Source organism: Euleptes europaea, chromosome 1 (assembly GCF_029931775.1).
Source record: "Euleptes europaea isolate rEulEur1 chromosome 1, rEulEur1.hap1, whole genome shotgun sequence".
NCBI lineage: Eukaryota > Metazoa > Chordata > Lepidosauria > Squamata > Sphaerodactylidae > Euleptes > Euleptes europaea.
In genome coordinates this window covers 51,862,933-51,881,897 of record NC_079312.1, presented here as the reverse complement: position 1 = coordinate 51,881,897, position 18,965 = coordinate 51,862,933, and the positions used below count along the sequence as shown (strand labels likewise).

Here is an 18,965-nt window from a genome sequence, read left to right as displayed (position 1 = left end):
TTGTTTAAAATGCCTAATCCTATGCAAACATACCTGTACATTAAGATCCTCTTTGGAAGCCATGCTTCTTGGGATTCTAACCATACAGTGAGGGACTATGTGGGATAGAGCTTCCTCTGCAGTGATATCAATTGTCCGAGGGAAGATTTAAACCCTTTATCACACAAAGCTGCTTATATACCAAGTCAGGCCATTGGCCTGTCAAGGTCACGGTTGTTAACTTTCACAGGAAGTGACTTTCCTAGGTCAAAGTCTTTCCCATCACCTACTGTCTGATCCTTTTAATTGAAGATGCTGGGAACTGAACTGGGTTTTTCTGCATGTGGTCCCATGTGGCTACTAGTTTTCCTTAAAGGAAAATGCTTTAATCCATTGACACCTCAGTGTTCCCGAACTTTGGGATTACCTGCGTTTGTATACGTAGATAAAAACTGGGACAGTTAGGAAACGTCGTTGAGCAACTTAATTCCAGTATGAAATTCCTTCGTACTGAAATTCCTTCATACAGGTCGGGCTGTGGCTCAGTGGTTGAGCATCTGCTTGGCATGCAGAAGGCCCAGGTTCAATCCCCGGCATCTCCAGTTAAAGGGACTAGGCAGGTAGGTGATGTGAAAGACCCCTGCCTGAGACCCTGGAGAGCTGCTGCCGGTCTGAGTAGACAATGGGGGTTACCATACTTTGTATTCCCAGCGATGTATTAAGAGTTTGAAAATGTTATAAAAACATCGCTTTAAAAGGGTTTTTGAATACCACGGCTTATAAATGGTTGGAAGACGTCTTCACAGCTAAAGGGGCCAAACAAAGTGTGAACAGTATTTTTTATAACGTTTTCAAACTCTTAATATATTGGTGGGAATACAAGTGTGGTAACCCCCTATACTGACTTTGATGGACCAAAGGTCTGATTCAGTATAAGGCAGCTTCATTTGTACTGTCTGTGGAAACAATGGGATTGTTATAGAACAACCAATTGATGTGTTAAAAGAAAAAAGATTGTTTCAGACATTAAAGTTGTTGATTCTGAGCTTTCCAGAGCTTCATCTAATAAAATGCAACCTTTGTAATTTGCATTTCATGGCCATCTTGCAGCCATCTGGTCAACAGGGAATTTCTGTTAAGCACTACTCTGCTTTAAAATAAAATATTCTCGAGTAACAGAGAATTGGCTTTTAAGAACCCAGAACTGGGTCATTGACTGTAGATGTTTTGCTTCTGGAGTAATCTGAACACTTCTACTATTTATCTGCCTGCCTCAAATCTGCTGCTCTGGTTAATCTCTCTGTTTCCTGGCTGTCTCTTAGTTTTTATTCATCATGCTAAACTGGCTAATTAACTCCTCCATCCCGCTCCCTTTTATGCATATAGTGCAAAAGTTTAGTATAAACTTAACTAATCTTACAGCCTTCCTTGAAACTCATAACCATCCTCTCTCTCCTCCCCATATCTCCACTGTTCTTGAGGAAACAGTAGAGTCATCGAAGCTCTGAATTTCATTATGGGTTTCTTGGGATTTGGGAACACTGTATTAAATTTTGTTATCACATGAAAGCTTTTTTCAAGACAGCTGAAGAATTGTTCTAGGTACATTTTTATTCCAGTGTGAACTTTACTAAGCCAGAGTCCACTTCTTCAGGTGCTATGAAGAGGAAATCATTTGAGGTTTTTATAGGGAAAATCTTAGGGAAATAGAGGAGGAGTTGGAGCAGAGTCTTCCTGTGAACCCAGTCACAAATCTTTCAGGTGTGATTCCCTGTGAACGGACTGCAATGGTTGTTACAGTTAATTGTTGCACATGACGGATGATGAGAGAGGTCAGAGGTTCTAGCCTCTCATGAAGTGCAGAAAAAACAAGAGTGTAATGAAGAAGCATAAGCAACTAAGAAAGCAGCAGTCTGGAGTATAAGTACAACTGACAGCAGTTCAGGGCTACAGTATGATTCAGGTGTTACTTAAATTGGTACATGGGTCAGACCTGTGATGTGCCACACATCCCCTACACGTGTGCAACGTATCCTCTACACTTTTTTTTGTTGGGGCAGTTATTTTGGGACTGAACAGTCTAGTGTATATCCATGTCCTGATCTGACACAGCACTCCAGTTAAGGAGGAGAAACGAGACAGTGAATCTCAAATGAAACAATTCCCTAACATTCATAGATTACAGCAAAGCTTTTGACTGTGTGGATCATGAAAAGTTATGGTTGGTTTTAAAGGAAATGGGTGTGCCACTACATCTGATCGTTTCGATGCGCAACCTGTACTCTGGACAAGAGGCCACAGTTAGAACAGAATATGGAGAAACGGAATGGTTTCCAATTGGCAAAGGTGTCAGACAAGGATGTATTTTATCTCCCTATCTCTTCAATCTATATGCAGAACATATAATTAGGAAAGCTGGATTAGATTTAGATGAAGGTGGAGTGAAAATTGGAGGGAGGAACATTAATAATTTGAGATATGCCGATGACACTACATTATTGGCAGAAAATAGTGAAGATTTGAAACGACTACTGCTGAAAGTTAAAAGAGAAAGTGCCATAGTAGGACTACAGCTGAACATCAAGAAAACAAAAGTAATGACTACAGGAGAATTACACAACTTTAAGGTTGACAATGAGGAAATTGAAATTGTTCAAGACTTTCTATTCCTTGGCTCCACCATCAACCAAAAGGGAGACTGCAGCCAAGAAATCAGAAGGAGATTGAGACTGGGAAGGGCAACCATGAAGGAGCTAGAAAATATTTTGAAGTGTAAGGATGTGTCAATGGCCACCAAGACTAGATTAATTCATGCCATTGTATTCCCTATTACTATGTATGGGTGTGAAAGCTGGACAGTGAAGAAAGCTGATAGGAAGAAAATAGATTCCTTTGAAATGGGGAGTTGGAGGAGAGTGTTACGGATTCCGTGGACTGCCAAAAAAAAACAAATCAGTGGGTTATAGATCAAATCAAGCCTGAACTGACTCTAGAAGCTAAAATGACTAAACTGAGGCTGTCGTATTTTGGTCACGTCATGAGATGACAAGAGTCACTAGAAAAGACAGTCATGCTAGGAAAGGTTGAGGGCAGCAGGAAAAGAGGAAGACCCAACAAGAGATGGATTGACTCAGTAAAGGAAGCCACAGCCTTCAATTTGCAAGATCTGAGCAAGGCTGTCAAAGATAGGACATTTTGATAACGTTTCTTGGCACTTTATTAGTAAAACATTACAACAAATGGATTGTGGAGAAACCTTACTTAAAGTTTTTAATACGATATATTCGGTACAGAGAGCTCGTCTTCTGATTAATGGTCAGTTGTCTACAGAAATGAATATCACAAAAGGAACCAGACAAGGTTGTCCTCTTTCACCATTCCTATTTGATTTATCAATGGAGGTCTTTTCAAACCACATAAGAAACGATCCAAAAATTAAAGGTTTAATAATAGGAAACGAGGAACACAAAATCAAAAGTTACGCAGACGACGTTGTCTTAATTTGTCAAAATCCTGAGCAAACACTCCCATATGTTTACAAGCATCTTATTGAATATGCGAAATACTCTGGATATAAACTTAACAAAGCAAAGACGAAAATATTGACTTTTAATTTAACAGCAGACGAAGATAAGCTCATTGAAGACATCACAGGCTGTCAAATTACTAAAGAATCAGTGAAATATCTAGGTGTCAATATATCTTCCCAAAACAATACACTTCTAAGGTTAAACTATTTGAAAACCTGGGGAAAAATAGAAAAAGATCTGAACTTATGGTCAAAGATGAACATTTCATGGCTAGGAAGGATATCGACGATAAAGATGAACGTTCTTCCCCGACTAAACTTTCTATTTCAATTTCTGCCGATTGACATCCCCGAAAAGACATTAGATAACTGGCAAAAACAAATCAACCGATTTGTTTGGAACGGAAAAAAACCGAGAGTAAGATTCAAAGTCCTTCAAGATGAAAAGAAAAGAGGAGGGCTGGCAATGCCCAATATTAAACTACACTATCATGCAGCCTGCCTATCTTGGATAACCGAATGGATAAAACAACCTAGAAGTCGACAAGTTATTCTAGAACGAGCGGATTTGGGACAAGGTTTTCATAAAGTTTTGTGGGACTCAAAATCAAAAGTTCCAAAAAACAAAGTGCAAGAAGACTGTGATGTTAAAACAGCGTTATTGAAAGTTTGGAAAAGATACAAAAAGAGAATAAGTCCTTCTCCACCACCTATAATGTCTCCAACTGAAGCTTATCATGATAACGTAAAACTAAAACCGGGCGTCCACTTCACATACAATGATATGATAGAGCCCACGGGAGAAATGAAGGATATGACTAAACTTCAAGAAAAATTTCAAAAGTTGAATTGGTTAACTTTTTTACAACTGAGATCCAATTTACAAAAAGACTGTTTTTATCCACAACCATTCCGTGACTTAACTGAATTTGAGCAGCTAATAACCAAAAATGACTCACACATACTAGGAAAAATATATAAACTTCTCTTAAAATATGACACAGAAGAAGAACAAGTGAAAATAAATATGATAAAGTGGATGCAAAACTTCGGAGAAATGATCAATATGGACTTATGGGAAAAACTTTGTTCCTCCGAACTGAAATATACAGTTTCCCAAGAAGTGAAAGAAAATTGGTACAAGACTTTCTACAGATGGTACTTGACTCCCAATATGCTTTCCCAAATGACAACCCCAGGGAAAAAAGGTGCATGCTGGAAATGTTAAGAATCAGACGGTTCTTACTTCCATGTCTGGTGGACGTGTCCAAAACTACAACTATACTGGAAAAGAGTTCATTCAGAACTACAACTGATGCTGGATATGAAGTTTACATTAGATCCTAAATTTTATTTACTCAGTATAGTACCGTCAAATTTACCTACAAAAAGGTATGACGTTTTTAAGTATGCCACAACAGCCGCAAGAACAACTCTAGCAAGAACATGGAAGCAAACCCATATGCCTGAAATTGATGATTGGAAAGAAAAACTTTTGGAATATGCTGTAATGGCTAAAATGACTGATGAATTAAATCCCAAATTCAGTGACTCCATTGAGCAATTTCAAGAAAAATGGGCACTCTTTTATACATATATGAAACGTAAATAACATAAATTATCCTAAGATATTATGATCTTTTGTTTACTTTTTGTGTTAAATAATTGTCAGACAAGAATAAGAATTTTTAGAATATAAAAGATATAACGATGTAGAAACAACAAATCAAAGACATTTTGTAATTTTATTCTACCTGAAAACCATATTACAATACTGTATTGTTTTTATAATGTTGACATTTACCCCTCTCCTTTTTTTCCTTTCCTGTATCCCTTAAAGATAAAAATAAAATATATTAAAAAAAAAAGAAAAAAAGATAGGACATTTTGGAGGACTTTCATTCATAGGGTCGCCATGAGTTGGAAGCGACTTGACGGCACTTAACACACACATACACACACCCCTCCCTAACAAGATACAAAAGTAGAAAAATGACATTCAAGGGAAGGCAACAACATAAGACGATGTTGCAAGTGGGTAGTAGCTTAATTGGAGGTGAATGGGGAATCTAAGGGGGAAATAAAGGGAGAAAGGATAAACTGCCATTTGGATTCTCTATTTATGGGTTTGGAATGATGAGATGCAGAAAGAGGCTCATGTAGGGGAAGTGGAAGTCTAAATATGGGTAGAAAACCACATATGAAGCAGGTGGAGTGATTGAGTTACCAGAGTGGTGAATTGGCTTGGGTTGGCCCAGTGAAGGCTGAGCAGAAATCTGATGACATCCCCTGGGTTTAGGATTAATTTAGGAGGGTAGATTGTATTGCAAGGAGGGTTCTGTAGACTCTGGATATTGTCCAGCATATTTGAGTCAATGAGAGATGAGAGAGAAGTTCTGGAGGCTTTAGACAAAAGGCCTTTTAACCAGTGTGCTTTTTGGAGCATTTCAGCAGATGGGCTATTTCCATGTGAGAGCATCCAGGGAAATTCCAGCTAGGGGCCTCTACTTTTGATATTAAACTGAATTATTTTATCCAGGCCTCTGACTGCTAAGTTGGACCTTTTTAGGGTGTGCAAATATAAGGGTCCCTGCAATGGTGGGAGCCTCATTCGCAACGTGACATATTAAGAAAAGACAATTTTTAAAAAGTGGGCCTGTTGATCTATTAGAGAGTGTAGTGAATAATAGCAAATACTCTGGTCTCTACATATTTCCTTTTTGTTTCTCCTTTCAGAGTGCTGATCAGAAATCATTATGGTATAGTTCAGCACACACACACACCTGATGGAGTGTGTTGGGCCTTTTGTTGTTGTTGTTTCATAGCCGAAACGTTTCTTTTCATTTTATTTGTTTCATCAGCTATTCCACAGGCCCGTTTCTCACAACCTGAGCTTTCCTTATTCTTTGGAATTCAATTTTGGATTGGATGCAAGGAATATTTAGAGGTCAGATGTGATGTTCCTTGGAGTGCATGATGCAGGAAGATGATCATTATTTTCCAGGATCCTATAACATTAACAGGTTGCTAGAAGTTCTGCCAAACCCTTGTTCAACTCTATATGACAGTGAACTTGCACATTCTGGGTTTTCTAAGAATTCCTGATTTTTGTCTTTTGGCAAAAAATGTTTTACATTTATTTTATTTTTATTTTGTTTACTTCATTTGCATCCCACCTTTCTTCCCAATGGGGACCCAAAGCGGCTTACATCATTCTCCTCTCCTCCATTTTATACTCACAACAACCCTGTGAGGTAGGTTAGGCTGAGAATGTGTGACTGGCCGAAGGTCACCCAGCAAGCTTCCATGGCAGAGTGGGGATTTGAACCTTGGTTTCCCATTTCCTAGTCTGACACTTTAACCATTACACCATGCTGGACACGAACATAACAAAACATGATAGCATGTGTTTGCTCATGTAAGCAGCTGTTTGACATGCTACAAGTGGCCAGAGGTATTGCTGCTATTTATACTTAAGGGTCACAGTAGTGTAAAGCAACGCTAATGTGATTTCTACCTTTTCCTGCTTCATTCAACATTCCTTTGTATACACTTACACTGTTTTTTAATAGTTCACATAGCATTTGTAACAGAGTTTCGAGGATATTTCATTGGTGGGAGCCTTTTTAAAGCTTGTTTGTCCAGCTATAATCAGCGCAGCTATTTCTGTTGGCTCACCTGCTCTTGACACGGGCTTAAAATAATTAAAGTTAGGCTTTCTCCGTGTTAGCTCTTCTCCCAGCCCTGCTCTGGTGTACCTGTGCTGGGAAGATTGTCATGGCTTCTAGGCCAAACTGTGTTCATCCAGCTTAAATTCAGTTTCTTGCCAGGTTTGGTTTCCTGGATCAAACCAAAGTCTGTACAGTCTGGTACTCTGCTTCGCACAGTAGCCACAAATAATGCTTGTCTGGAAGTTCACAGACAAGGCAAAGATTGGTGATGTTCCTCTCATGTTATTTATCCTCAGCAGTAGATTTTCTCTGAACATGGAAGGTACATGTAGCTAATATGGCTAATAGTTGCGGATACTGTCTTTCATAAGTGGCCTAATACATTTATTAATCACATTGAAACTAGCAATTACTCACTTATCACATCTTTTGAGAATGGCTTCTGTGAGTTCATTTTGGAATGTGAACTTGTATGGCCTGCTTTCCGGATCTATGCAGTTGAGTTTACCATGCCTGCTACATATTGCTGGACTTTGCACTCTTGTTGTGGTATAGCAATTATTTTCAGAATAGATTGGCTTGTCCATGCAGGACAATCAATTTGCTGTAGTGCAATTTCCAGTGGTGTGTAGATGTGGCCTAGGTTGTGTGTCAGAGGCTGAATGAAATTTACACAATATTTGCACATCAGTAAATATTGGGGCTGAACTTCACCTGCATGCTCATTAGAAAATCAGAGGCTTCATCACTGTAGCAAATTACCTTCAGAATTCTGTTTTCATCTTATTTAAGTCTGCATATGTGTATTCTGAGCATGACCATTTAAAGAAAACCTGCAGAATTGCATGGTGAAGGCAGGAGTAAGTCTTGGCCTTTATTATATAAATATATGTCACAGTGAAATTTGGCATATTAATCACAGTTATGGTTAACTTACCTAGGGTCCTGAAACACCTGAGTTGAAAATGCTTAAGCTGTTAAAAATTTTTTACGTGGTCCATTAGTAAGTGCCTAGATCTCAGAGGGTGATTATCAAGCCAAGGAAGATCTTAATTTGAACATGTGTTTGCCATGCCCTAGCCCAGCTCCTATTCAGAAGTAGAAAAAGAGTTGGTTTTTATACCCTGCTTTTCTCTTCCGAAGTCTCAAAGTGGCCTACAGTTACCTCCCTCCCCCCACAACAGGCACCTTGTGAGGTAAGTGAGGCTGAGAGAGTTCTGAGATAACTGTGAGTAGCTCAAGGTCACCCAGCAGGCTGCATGTGGGGAATCTAATCTGGTTCTCCAGATTAGAGTCTGCCGCCCATGTGGAGGAGCGGGGATCAGACCTGGTTCTCCAGATTAGAGTCATCTGCTCTTCACCGCCACACCTCGCTGGCTCAGTTCTTTTCTGGAATAAGATTACAAATTCTGTTAGTGCATTTGTTTTACTGAGCAACTGACTTCAACCTTCACAAATCTGTCCTTAGAGGTTAGGATGTTTAATTTATAGGGTGTCTCCTTTGGTTTGATCTTGCATCTTTCTCATGAGACTTCTGACTGGATAGAAATGAAAAGAATGTAGAGCAGAGGACCACAACTTTTTTTTTTTTAAACTCGTGGGCACCTTTGGAATTCTGACACAGAATGGTGAGTGCAACCACAAAATGGCTGAACTTGGAGGTGGGGAGAACCACAAAATGGCTGCCCCTGGAGGCGGAACCAACCACAAAATGTTGTGGCGTGAGGTTATGCATAAATCCTAGTAGCAATCTTGTTGTAACTGTTCAGTGTCTCTGGGAGAAGATCGGTTTAACAGGATGTCTTTTAAAATGAACATCTCTCTGAAAGATATTTTCTTGCATGCACACAGCTTACCTTCAGTCATGCGCTGAAGATCCTTGTGCTGTCGTGGTAGCTGCTGCCAAACAATTAAAAAAATATGCAAAGCGCATCAAAACCTCTGCTGGGCAAAAGCCCCACTGGCCCCGCGCATTTCCTAAAAACACTTGGCGGGTGCCAGGAAAGGGGTAGGCTGGTGCCATTTTGCCCATAGACGCCCTGTTGGGGACATCTCCTTAAGAGGGTATAGCACTCCAGGGAGCTGCACCAGAAAAGGTCATCAGATGACAATCTGGGCCTCCCATTTAAATTATATAATGCTTTCTTTTCGATGGCTGTGGAATAGAACTGGGCAGTTCGTCTAGTCTGAAGGAGAGCCTTGTCCCCCTGCTGTTTCCCTGCCATGTTACTGGAAAATGAAGTGCAAGCTGTTGCAGCTGGAACATGTATGATGGTGTATTGATCAGAGACTCATCCTTTGTTTTTAATTTTTTGTTTTTATCAGATTGATAATCTGCCCACCCCAGCCAAGGCCAGGCTCAGGGCAACTCTCCAACTTTACCACCAACATGTTTGATTATGATTTCCAGTAATTATGTGTAGCTTATTTGGGGACTAAAAAACAAAACAACAACAAAAAACCAAAACCTTCCCTTTTTGTTGTTATTGGATTCCGTTCTTCAGCTTAAAAAAAAGTTCCGGTGCAATAAGGGTTCAGGTTTGCATTTGAACTCAGTTTTCTTCAGTAACATACAACTTGAAGTTTCTGAACGACCTTGAGCCAGTCGGGATGGGAATAAAATGGTGGTGGCGGGGTGGAAATCTGGATACTGCACTATAAGAAAAGGGAGGTAAAATTTTAATGATATTTCCTCTGTTCCTTTAACTTGTCCTAACCACTCTCCTAGTTTCTTGACATTTGGTTGTGTGTCTGCTTTTGATTATCTGGCGGGCCGATGTCTGCACATGTCCCTGTGGCGCCCCCTTCTCAAAACCCTCAAGACAGCTGGTTTTCACATGTGGACAAGCTTGTGTGGTTTCCCTGTTGCTGGGGCCATTGCCAATACAACATAGCACCAGTGGGGCTTCCGCGTGGCCTGTTTCCCTGCAGTTTGCTTGCCCCAGTTCCCCCAGCAGTGGCTATCCCTGTTTCTCCAGGGCCACTGGGTTTTTTCAGTAACAAGAATACAAAAACGGCAATTGAATAATATTATAGTGATACAGTGTTATAGTGATGCAGTGTAAGGGGGTTCAGCTTTAAAAAGTAAGCCTCTAGCTCCTTCCATTTATATTTCTGCCATGGAAAGGGCTTGAGAAGATCATTCTTTTAAAAAATGAAAGCTGAGAATTTAGAGAGCCTGTTACACATATTATTAAAACGTTATAACAACATTCAACTGCTGATTTTTTTTTTAAAAGCCTCCTGGTGACGGGGGAAGAAATGGCTGTGGTGGAGACGCTGTCAGGCAAATGTCTGCCATGCGGGCAAGAAAATCTGAGTTTTTCCCACCCACACAGCTGCAATCCAGGCGTTAATGCGATATTTCTCAAAACATTGCAGCAAAGAAGGCCTGAGGAAGAACAGAGAAAAACTGGCGAAACCTTAGGAGATGCCTGGATGTTGTGGAGAAGCAGGACCCCACCTTTCCAACAGTATTGAATACAAGGAAGATAATCTGTTTAAAGATGGCTTCATTTCAAACAAACTATATTTTATCACTTTCTCCCTCCCCTCCCTCCCCTTTGTTTCCTGCTTCATGACTGCTGGCTATGTCTAGCCATCTCAACTTGTAAATTTGTCCCAACATGTTCTTTCTTTTTTCCCCACGTACTCAATGGCACTTTAAGAATCATGAGGAAATACCTGGCCAAACATAGACACAGTTCCAGTATTTCTGCTGCAGAGAAATGCCTTTTATTGAAAGCAGATCTCTCCCTCTCCCCTGTGGGAAATGTTAGGATGGTAGTCATGAAATAGGACAAACTCCAAGTCCGGTAATTGTCCTAAGAGAGTGAGACAGAAGTACACATAAAAGGTTGGTTCCTTTGTGGAGTCTGTGGATGCCTGCCTAGCAGTTATTTTGCAGCTCAGCAGAGATTTTTGGGCTTTTGGTAAAGATCAAGTATAGATTGCAGATAAGACCATGGCATGAATCTTCTTGGACTTGCAAGTGAGAAATAATGGGTGTTGGCTTCCCAGTCCCACTAAATTTGGCCAGTGAATGGATTTTAACAGAGTAGAGGTTGACCTTCTGTGTGGACCAGGAAATGCCCCAAAACAGAGCAGAGCACTTCTGCTTATAGAGTAGTATTTCTCTTGGCTTCAAACATTTTCTCTCTTAATTATTTAAAACATGATACATTACAGAGCTGGAGGAATATTTGATGGCTTCCAGGCCTGGAATGAGAATTGTGCTGCTGCAGCTAACTGCAGTTTCAGGGAATTTCAAGGGGAAAAGCCAATGCTGTGCAAGTCCTGCTATTAAGGGTACAAGGAACAGGGGTGAGAGAACTTTTGGTTTTCATCATGGTGAGCTGTAACTTCTAATCTTTTTAGATTAATTATAGCTGTAGAACATGGTGACAAATGACAGTAGCATTGTCCACATTGTGTGTGTGTTTGCAAGTTCCCCTATTTAAGACATCTAACTTTATAATATTTTATTTATTTAGAAAATCTATATCCTTTCTGCCTTCCAAGGGTCACCAAGGCAGCTAACAATTTAAAACATATATGATAAAATCACATTTTAAAACTTTAAAACCAACCCACTCACAAAAAACACATCTTTAAAATAATTAAAAACAGCTTAATATATGTGTGTGTGTGAAGTGCCGTTATCATAGTTGACTCACGGCAACCACAGCAAGGGTGTGATTAAGGCAAGTGATTAAGCAGAGGTGGTTTGCCATTGTCTTGCTCGGTGGTCTCCTTTCCAAGTACCAACCCTGCTTATCTTCCGAGATCTGACAAAATCAGGCTATACCATGCCTAGGGTTGCCAACCTCCAGGTACTAGCTGGAGATCTCCTGCTATTATAACTGACAGAGATCAGTTCATCTGGAGAATATGGCCACTTTGGCAATTGGACTCTATGGCATTGAAGTCCCTCCCCAAACCCACCCTCCTCAGGCTCCGCCCCAAAAACCTCCTGCTGGTTGCAAAGAGGGACCTGGCAACCTTTTTTTTTTATAATTTTTTTATTGCATTTTTATAATAAATCAAAACCAAAAAAAAAGTATACATGTAAAAAGAAAAGAAAAAAATACATATACATATATAGAGCGTAAGCTTCTATTATACATTGTTATTCATATAAAACTAAATATTACGCCCTAGATCAAAAACCCTCCCCCCACCACTGTGCCCATCACCAATGGACGTCCGATGAGGTGTCATGACAAAGATTAATAAATCACATTGTTATAGATTAGTTAAAATCACTTTTTACTATAATTCGTTAACTAAATTCTTAAGATCTGTTTTTGCCGATTTATCCCAATATGCAGTGGCCTTTGACCATGTAATTTTAAATTCCTCCATATCTTTACCATGTAAAGATGCTGTAATTTTGGCCATCCGCATATACATCCATAATTTCTCTCTCCATTCTTTAATTGAAGGTTTATTTGTTTGCTTCCATTTTTTAGCAATTGTAATCCTTGCAGCTGCAAAACTATATTGACATATGACTCTGTCAGCTTTATCCAGTTCTTTTTTTGGAATGCCCAATAAGCAAAAGGCGGGATCTCTCTTAATTTTTATTTTAATCAAATTATTAGTCTCATTCAAAACTAATTGCCAAAATCTCCTAATTTTTTTACCATACCACCAGCTATGCATAAATGTGCCTATATCGGTACCACATTTCCAGCAAAAAGCTTTATTGTCTTTTTTCATTTTTCTTAATAATGCTGGAGTTATGTACCATCTATAAAACATTTTATATAAGTTTTCTCTTATTTCATTCGAGATTGTAAACCTAAATTCATTTTTCCATAATTTTTCCCAAATCTCCAACTCTGTATTATATCCTAAGTCTCTCATCCATTTCAACATAACTGGTTTGACCCTTTCCTGTTCTAGTTTCAGTTCTATAAGTACTTTATAAATCCTTCCTATCAAACCTTTATTACCCTTTGATAATATTATCTCAAGTTTAGATTTGGATCGGTTAAATCCCAATCTATTATCCTTAACAAAAATATCTTTTAATTTATAATACATAAACCAATCTTTTATCTGTAGTTCTTCACGTGTTTTCAAAACCCATATCCCATCTCTGTAATCTATCATTTCTCTATAAATATTACAGTCCAAATTTAAATTATAGACCGATTTCATTATTAAACATTGACTATAAATTATATGTAGCAATTTTAGCTAATAGGTTAAAAAGAGTATTGAATCAATTAATATATGATGATCAGGCTGGATTTTTACCCGGGAGGTTGATTAGTCAGAATGTAAGGGTGGTAATAGATCTTTTAGAATATGCGGAACAAGATACAACACCAATAGCCTTGATATTTTTGGATGCTGAAAAAGCTTTTGATAATGTTAATTGTCAGTTTATGATTAAGGTATTGGAGTTTATGGATTTTGGTGAGAGTTTTAAAACCGCTATAAAAGGTATATATACACAACGAACAGCTAATTTGATTGTAAATGGACTATTATCACCAAAGATTGAAATTCAAAGGGGAACGAGACAGGGCTGTCCTCTTTCCCCTTTACTCTTTATTTTAGTTTTAGAGATATTATTGAATAATTTTAGAAAGTCTAATGATGTAGTAGGGGTACGAATAGGGAGAAATCATTATAAACTTAAAGCATATGCTGATGATTTAGTATGTTTTTTGACTGATCCGATTGAACAGTTTGATAGATGGAATAAAATTTTGGAGGTTTATGGAAAGCTTTCAGGTTTTAAAATTAATAAAGCTAAAACAAAAATCTTAGTGAAAAATATGACTCGTGTACAGCAACAAATATTAATTAAAAAGACGGGACTCAACATTGAAAATAAAGTTAAATATTTGGGTATATGGATATCGAATAATAATCTCAATCTATTTCAGGATAATTATGTAAACCAATGGCAACAAATAAAAAAAGACTTGATAAATTGGGAAAAAGTACCCCTATCATTATGGGGAAGAATAGCAGTAATTAAAATGATGTTATTACCTAAAATGCTTTTTTTGTTCCAAAATTTACCAACAGTGACAGGTGCACACATATTTGAAGATTGGAAAAAAGATGTTATGAGATTTCTTTGGGGTAAAGAAAAACATAGGATAGCATATAATAATTTAATAGAATTGAAGGAAACGGGAGGTTTGGGTTTACCAGATTTAAAAATGTACTATCATGCGGCCTGCTTTATTTGGATCAAAAATTGGATCCTCTTAGAGAATCCAAAGTTATTAGAATTAGAAGGACATAAGCTAAGGTTCGGGTGGCATGCTTATTTATGGTATGAAAAACAGAAGGTGAATAAAGAATTCAATTTTCATATAAGGAGAAATTTATTACAGATATGGAATAAATATAAAGATGTTTTAGAAAGTAAAACGCCTGGGTGGTTAAATCCTATAGAAGCATTTATTAGAAGAGGGGACCTGGCAACCCTAACCATGCTGCTTTCCCTTCCAGATAAATATATACAAAGACATAAAAACAACAATTAAAATAGTGATCAGAAAGGAGGGAACACCAGATGAAACCAAATGGCTTCACCTTCTAGTGGAAGATGGCGACAGAAGGGGACAGTCGAATCTCACTGTGGGAAGAGTTCCAGAGTTTTGGTGCCACAACCAAGAAGGCCCCCTCCAGGGTTGCCACCTGCCTAATCTCAGATGGTGGGGGCACCTGAAGCAGGGCGTTTGAAGGTGACTGAAGTGGTCAAGTGGGTCCATAAGGGAGTATACGATTCTTTGGGTATGTTGGTCCTAAACCATACAGAGATTTGAAGGTCAACACCAGAACCTTGAATTGGGTCTGGAAGCCAATTGGGAGCCAGTGTAGATAGGCCAAGACTGGAGTGACATGACCCCTATGACCCACTCCAGACAATGTCCTGCCTGCAGCAATTCTGTAGCAATTGAAGTTTCTGTGCATTTTTCAAGGGCAGCCCTGCATGGAATGCTTGTAGGAATCTAAACATTGATGTTTCTGTACAGGTCTTTTGAGTATTTCCTAATGAATATGAGTATTTCCCAATGAATATTGGGACTCCATTTGATAGTTTTTATTTATTGACAGTCCTGATTAGAGTTTATAAATTGTGACCTTTTGTTGCTGTTTTATTTATATTGTTTTTATTGTTTTTTATCCTTTTATTTATACTGTAAGCCGCCCTGAGTTCTACAAGGGAGAAAAGTGGCTAATAAACGTTTTAAATAAATAAAAAAATATAGGCACACCTGTGACTTAGTTTATGCAACTCCTTAGATAAAGCAGGTTTTTCTAATAGGGCCAGTTCTCACATTTTTTTTAAAATCTAGGTATATTTTTCCCTTTAGAATCAGTGGTGCTTAAGAGCTCTGTCTGGATTGCATTGACTTTATTTGTTTATTTACTTGATTTATTGCCTGCCTTTCTCCCTCAGACTCAAGGCAGATTACTGTATAAGACAATGCAATCAAGTAGGATGAGACATCAAAAAAACAGTACAATAGAACTAGGGCTGCAAAAATTAGAAACAATGCCAAAAAAGCATCAGACATTATATGGCATAAACAGTGTAAAAATGAAAGTAGAAAACAGTGCAACAAAAGCAAGATATTACATGCAATAAACAGTGGAATAGACTACAACCGTGTTCCCTTTATAAAAGCGTCCTCTGTTCCATTATACTTATTCCTTTTATAGAAATGCCTTCCTGAACAATTCTGTTTCCACATGAAGAGGGGAAGATGCTCTGAGATGTTGGGTACTCTCATTCATATGATTCCTGGAGGCAAGAAATAGGTTGTTCTTTTCTTGTAGAGGTTGCTTATAGTAGATGAGGAGAAATGCATTTTACTTAGGAGGTTCAGGCTGTACAAAACCTTCACCTTGAAGGCCTGGTTTCTAAAATACAATAAAATAGATACCATGAGCCTCAGAGTGGGAGTATTCCAGAGGCAAGGTGCCCCCATATGAAAAAAGCCTCATCTCTGGTTGCATCATCTCTAAAGACGAACCCAGAGATCTGGGTTGGATAGTACAGCCAAAGACAGCCCCGCCTTCATTCCTAGATGTTTATGGGTTACAGGTAAAAGTGATCCAGAAATAGATGTTCAGCTTACACTGAAAGGAGCAAGCTCTCAGTCTGGGCACCCTCTTGGATGCTTTACTGAGCCTGGATGGCCAGATGACGGAGGAAACCAGGAGTGCATTTTTCCAGCTTAAGTTGATTGGCCGGCTGCAGTGTTTTCCAGACTGAGGAAGACATTCCCACAATTGGTTGGACCACAAATGAAGCCTTTGAAATCTTGGCTACGGGCTGCTTTATTTCAAAGTACAAAGATAACACTAAGAAAATAGCGGTCTCTGTTAGGTGGCCCAGCTTGGCTTTTTTTATTTTGCTGCCTGTAATGAGCACCCCATGGATCTTTCCAGACTGAGAACAGCAAAGCAGCAATTGGCCTTGAAAAGAATAATAATAATGATAAACTTTTATTTATACCCGGCCCTCCCCTGGCCAGGCCAGGCTCAGGGCGGCTACCAACTTAGTTAGATATACAATAAAAAACAAGTTGCAAAAATTAAAACATTCTAATACACTGAAATGTAAAATTTACTTCTAATTCTGTCTTTGGTGCCCAATTCATTCCCTGTAGGGAGGGATGTTACTACGGTGACTGTAGATTACTTTAATGCCATATCTCATATCTCGGGGTGGGGTGGGGTAAGTGGACCAAAACTAGCAATTAAGACATATAGGGAAGGTTGAGAGGAAGGCTGGACAGAACAAGAAAGGGGAATGAAGGGGGGAAAGAGGGGGAGGGGAGGCCAGCATCCAGCTGTCCTCAGCCATAAGCCTAGTAGAATATCTCTATCTTACAGGCCCCTGCAGAATGTAGCTAGATCCCTCAGGCCCTGGGTCTCACTAGACAAAGAGTTCCACCAGGCTGGGGCCATGGCTGAAAAGGTTGAGGGCAGCCAGACGTTCTTAGGTTCAGGAAACTCTAGTAGATTGTTACTGGCCAATCACAAGGCTCTTCAGGGGTTATATGGGGCGAGGCAGTCCCAAAGCTAAGAAACTAAGACTTCAGCTGGATGACGTTGATCCTTAACAAGTCTCTGGTTTCAAGCAGGCATGCTATAATTGGATTGTTTCCTGTTTACAAAGGATAAAGCAAGAGACCACAATCTAGTGAGCTGAATGAGTGTAAAAGTATATCTCTTGGGTGTTCCAAGTGTTCTGAACTTTGGCAAAACCACTGAAGAAAAAGTGGGATGATTTTGGAGACAAATGTAGAATTCCACAGTGAGTGACAGAGGTATAGAGATATATGTACATAGTTGTGGGGGATGTTCTATAAGTGGTTGTGGTGTGATCTTGCCATGCATACAGTCTACAAACTGGGGCAAACTGGCTTGAGCTAGTGTGTATGTCAGAGCAAACCTAGGCATGAAGTTTGGGGTGTGGGGTTCTGAACCATTCCTGGATTTCAACAGCTGCTGCCAAATAGGGGGAAGAATCCTGGTCAGGACTATGGATCAGAGAAGGGGATTAACCTCTGTCCCAGTGCCTTTTTTCCTGATCTTAATTGGAACCCAGGAATAATGCTACAGGTATCCATATATTTTCTGTATGTTTTCCCCATGGGACAAATCTCAGGGGAAAAGAAATTGGGGAAAATTGGGGGAAAAGAAAACGTTGGGGATAGTATTCCCTGGTACCGGAGCCACAATCCAGATCATGCCTCCCCAGCTCCTATTCTGCATTTCAAACCTCAGCAGATCAGTTTTGCAGAAGACTAGACTTTGCAGTATAATGTTAACTAGTATCCAAAGTGGTATACGCAGCATGCCCATTTATTGGTAGTGTTCTAAAGTGCAGTTAAGTGCTTGGATGTGATCATTATGTTTGCTTACACACTCACGTACATAACACACCTGGGACCAAGTACAGAATTTATATGAAATTTGAGCAAAGTGAGTGTGTACGAAAGAGAGAGAAAGAAGCTTTTGAGTGGTAGTTAGGCTATTACAATTGAGTTGTTGCCAAAGTGAGCTGTAGAATGCAATAAACTTCTGTCCAGCGGATGAGTTATTTGAAAGCAATATAAAAACAGAGCACCAAATGGCTGAAATTGCTCTTCCCTTTCTGCGGTTGCCACAGGCATTGCCAGACGTCTCTAGGTGTTAGTGATTTTAAGCAATCTGCCAGTGGGATTGCAGAATATACAGAATATTGCAGTTGGGGATGATGGGGGGGAATTTTGAGAAACCAAAAAACCACGGTTTCATGAATACGTCAGATTAGGTTGTTTACGTTGCAAGTCACGTCGTTTAGGTTGGAACATCTCCGAAAGGAAGGCTTCGTGATTGGCGTGTGTGTGCCTGGGTATAAATCTGTTTGACTTCAGACTCATAGAGTGGAGAAATATGCCAAACACAAGCTGCTTTGTAATGAGGAGAGGTTGTATTTCAGAATAAATGGGAAGTGCAGTTTCAGATAAGTGCGTACCGAGTTATTGGGTGTATTTATAAGTTCTGTGGGGCAGATGAGAATGTGTCCCACAGAACATACAGTTTGGATTTGAGAGGTGGTACAACTTTAAAAGAGTGCTAAAAAGAAAGGGGCCCTGACAGCTTTTAGGCAGTTCACACTCATTTGATGCCCAGCCAAATACTTCAGACTCTAGTTTCGGATGTAAAATCCTTAATACTGAAACCTTTTTTTGTACTTCGGGTTTCTCTTAGGACAGTACAAGAAGGAAATGTTTGTGCTTGATGAACGCCAAATG

General features: G+C 39.3%; 1 protein-coding gene across 3 annotated transcripts in view; it reads left to right on the top strand.

Annotated features, from left to right (window-relative positions):
- The window catches only part of SRGAP3 (SLIT-ROBO Rho GTPase activating protein 3), a 255,426-nt gene that overhangs the window by 72,955 nt on the left and 163,506 nt on the right, over window positions 1-18,965 (top strand). The window contains exon 1 of one of the 3 annotated variants that reach the window (XM_056852690.1): window positions 1,890-1,897. The exons of the other annotated variants lie outside the window; for them this stretch is intronic. The gene's annotated coding sequence lies outside the window, so the exon portion shown is untranslated. Of the gene's footprint in view, window positions 1-1,889; window positions 1,898-18,965 lie in introns of those variants that run through there. 3 annotated transcript variants of the gene reach the window in all.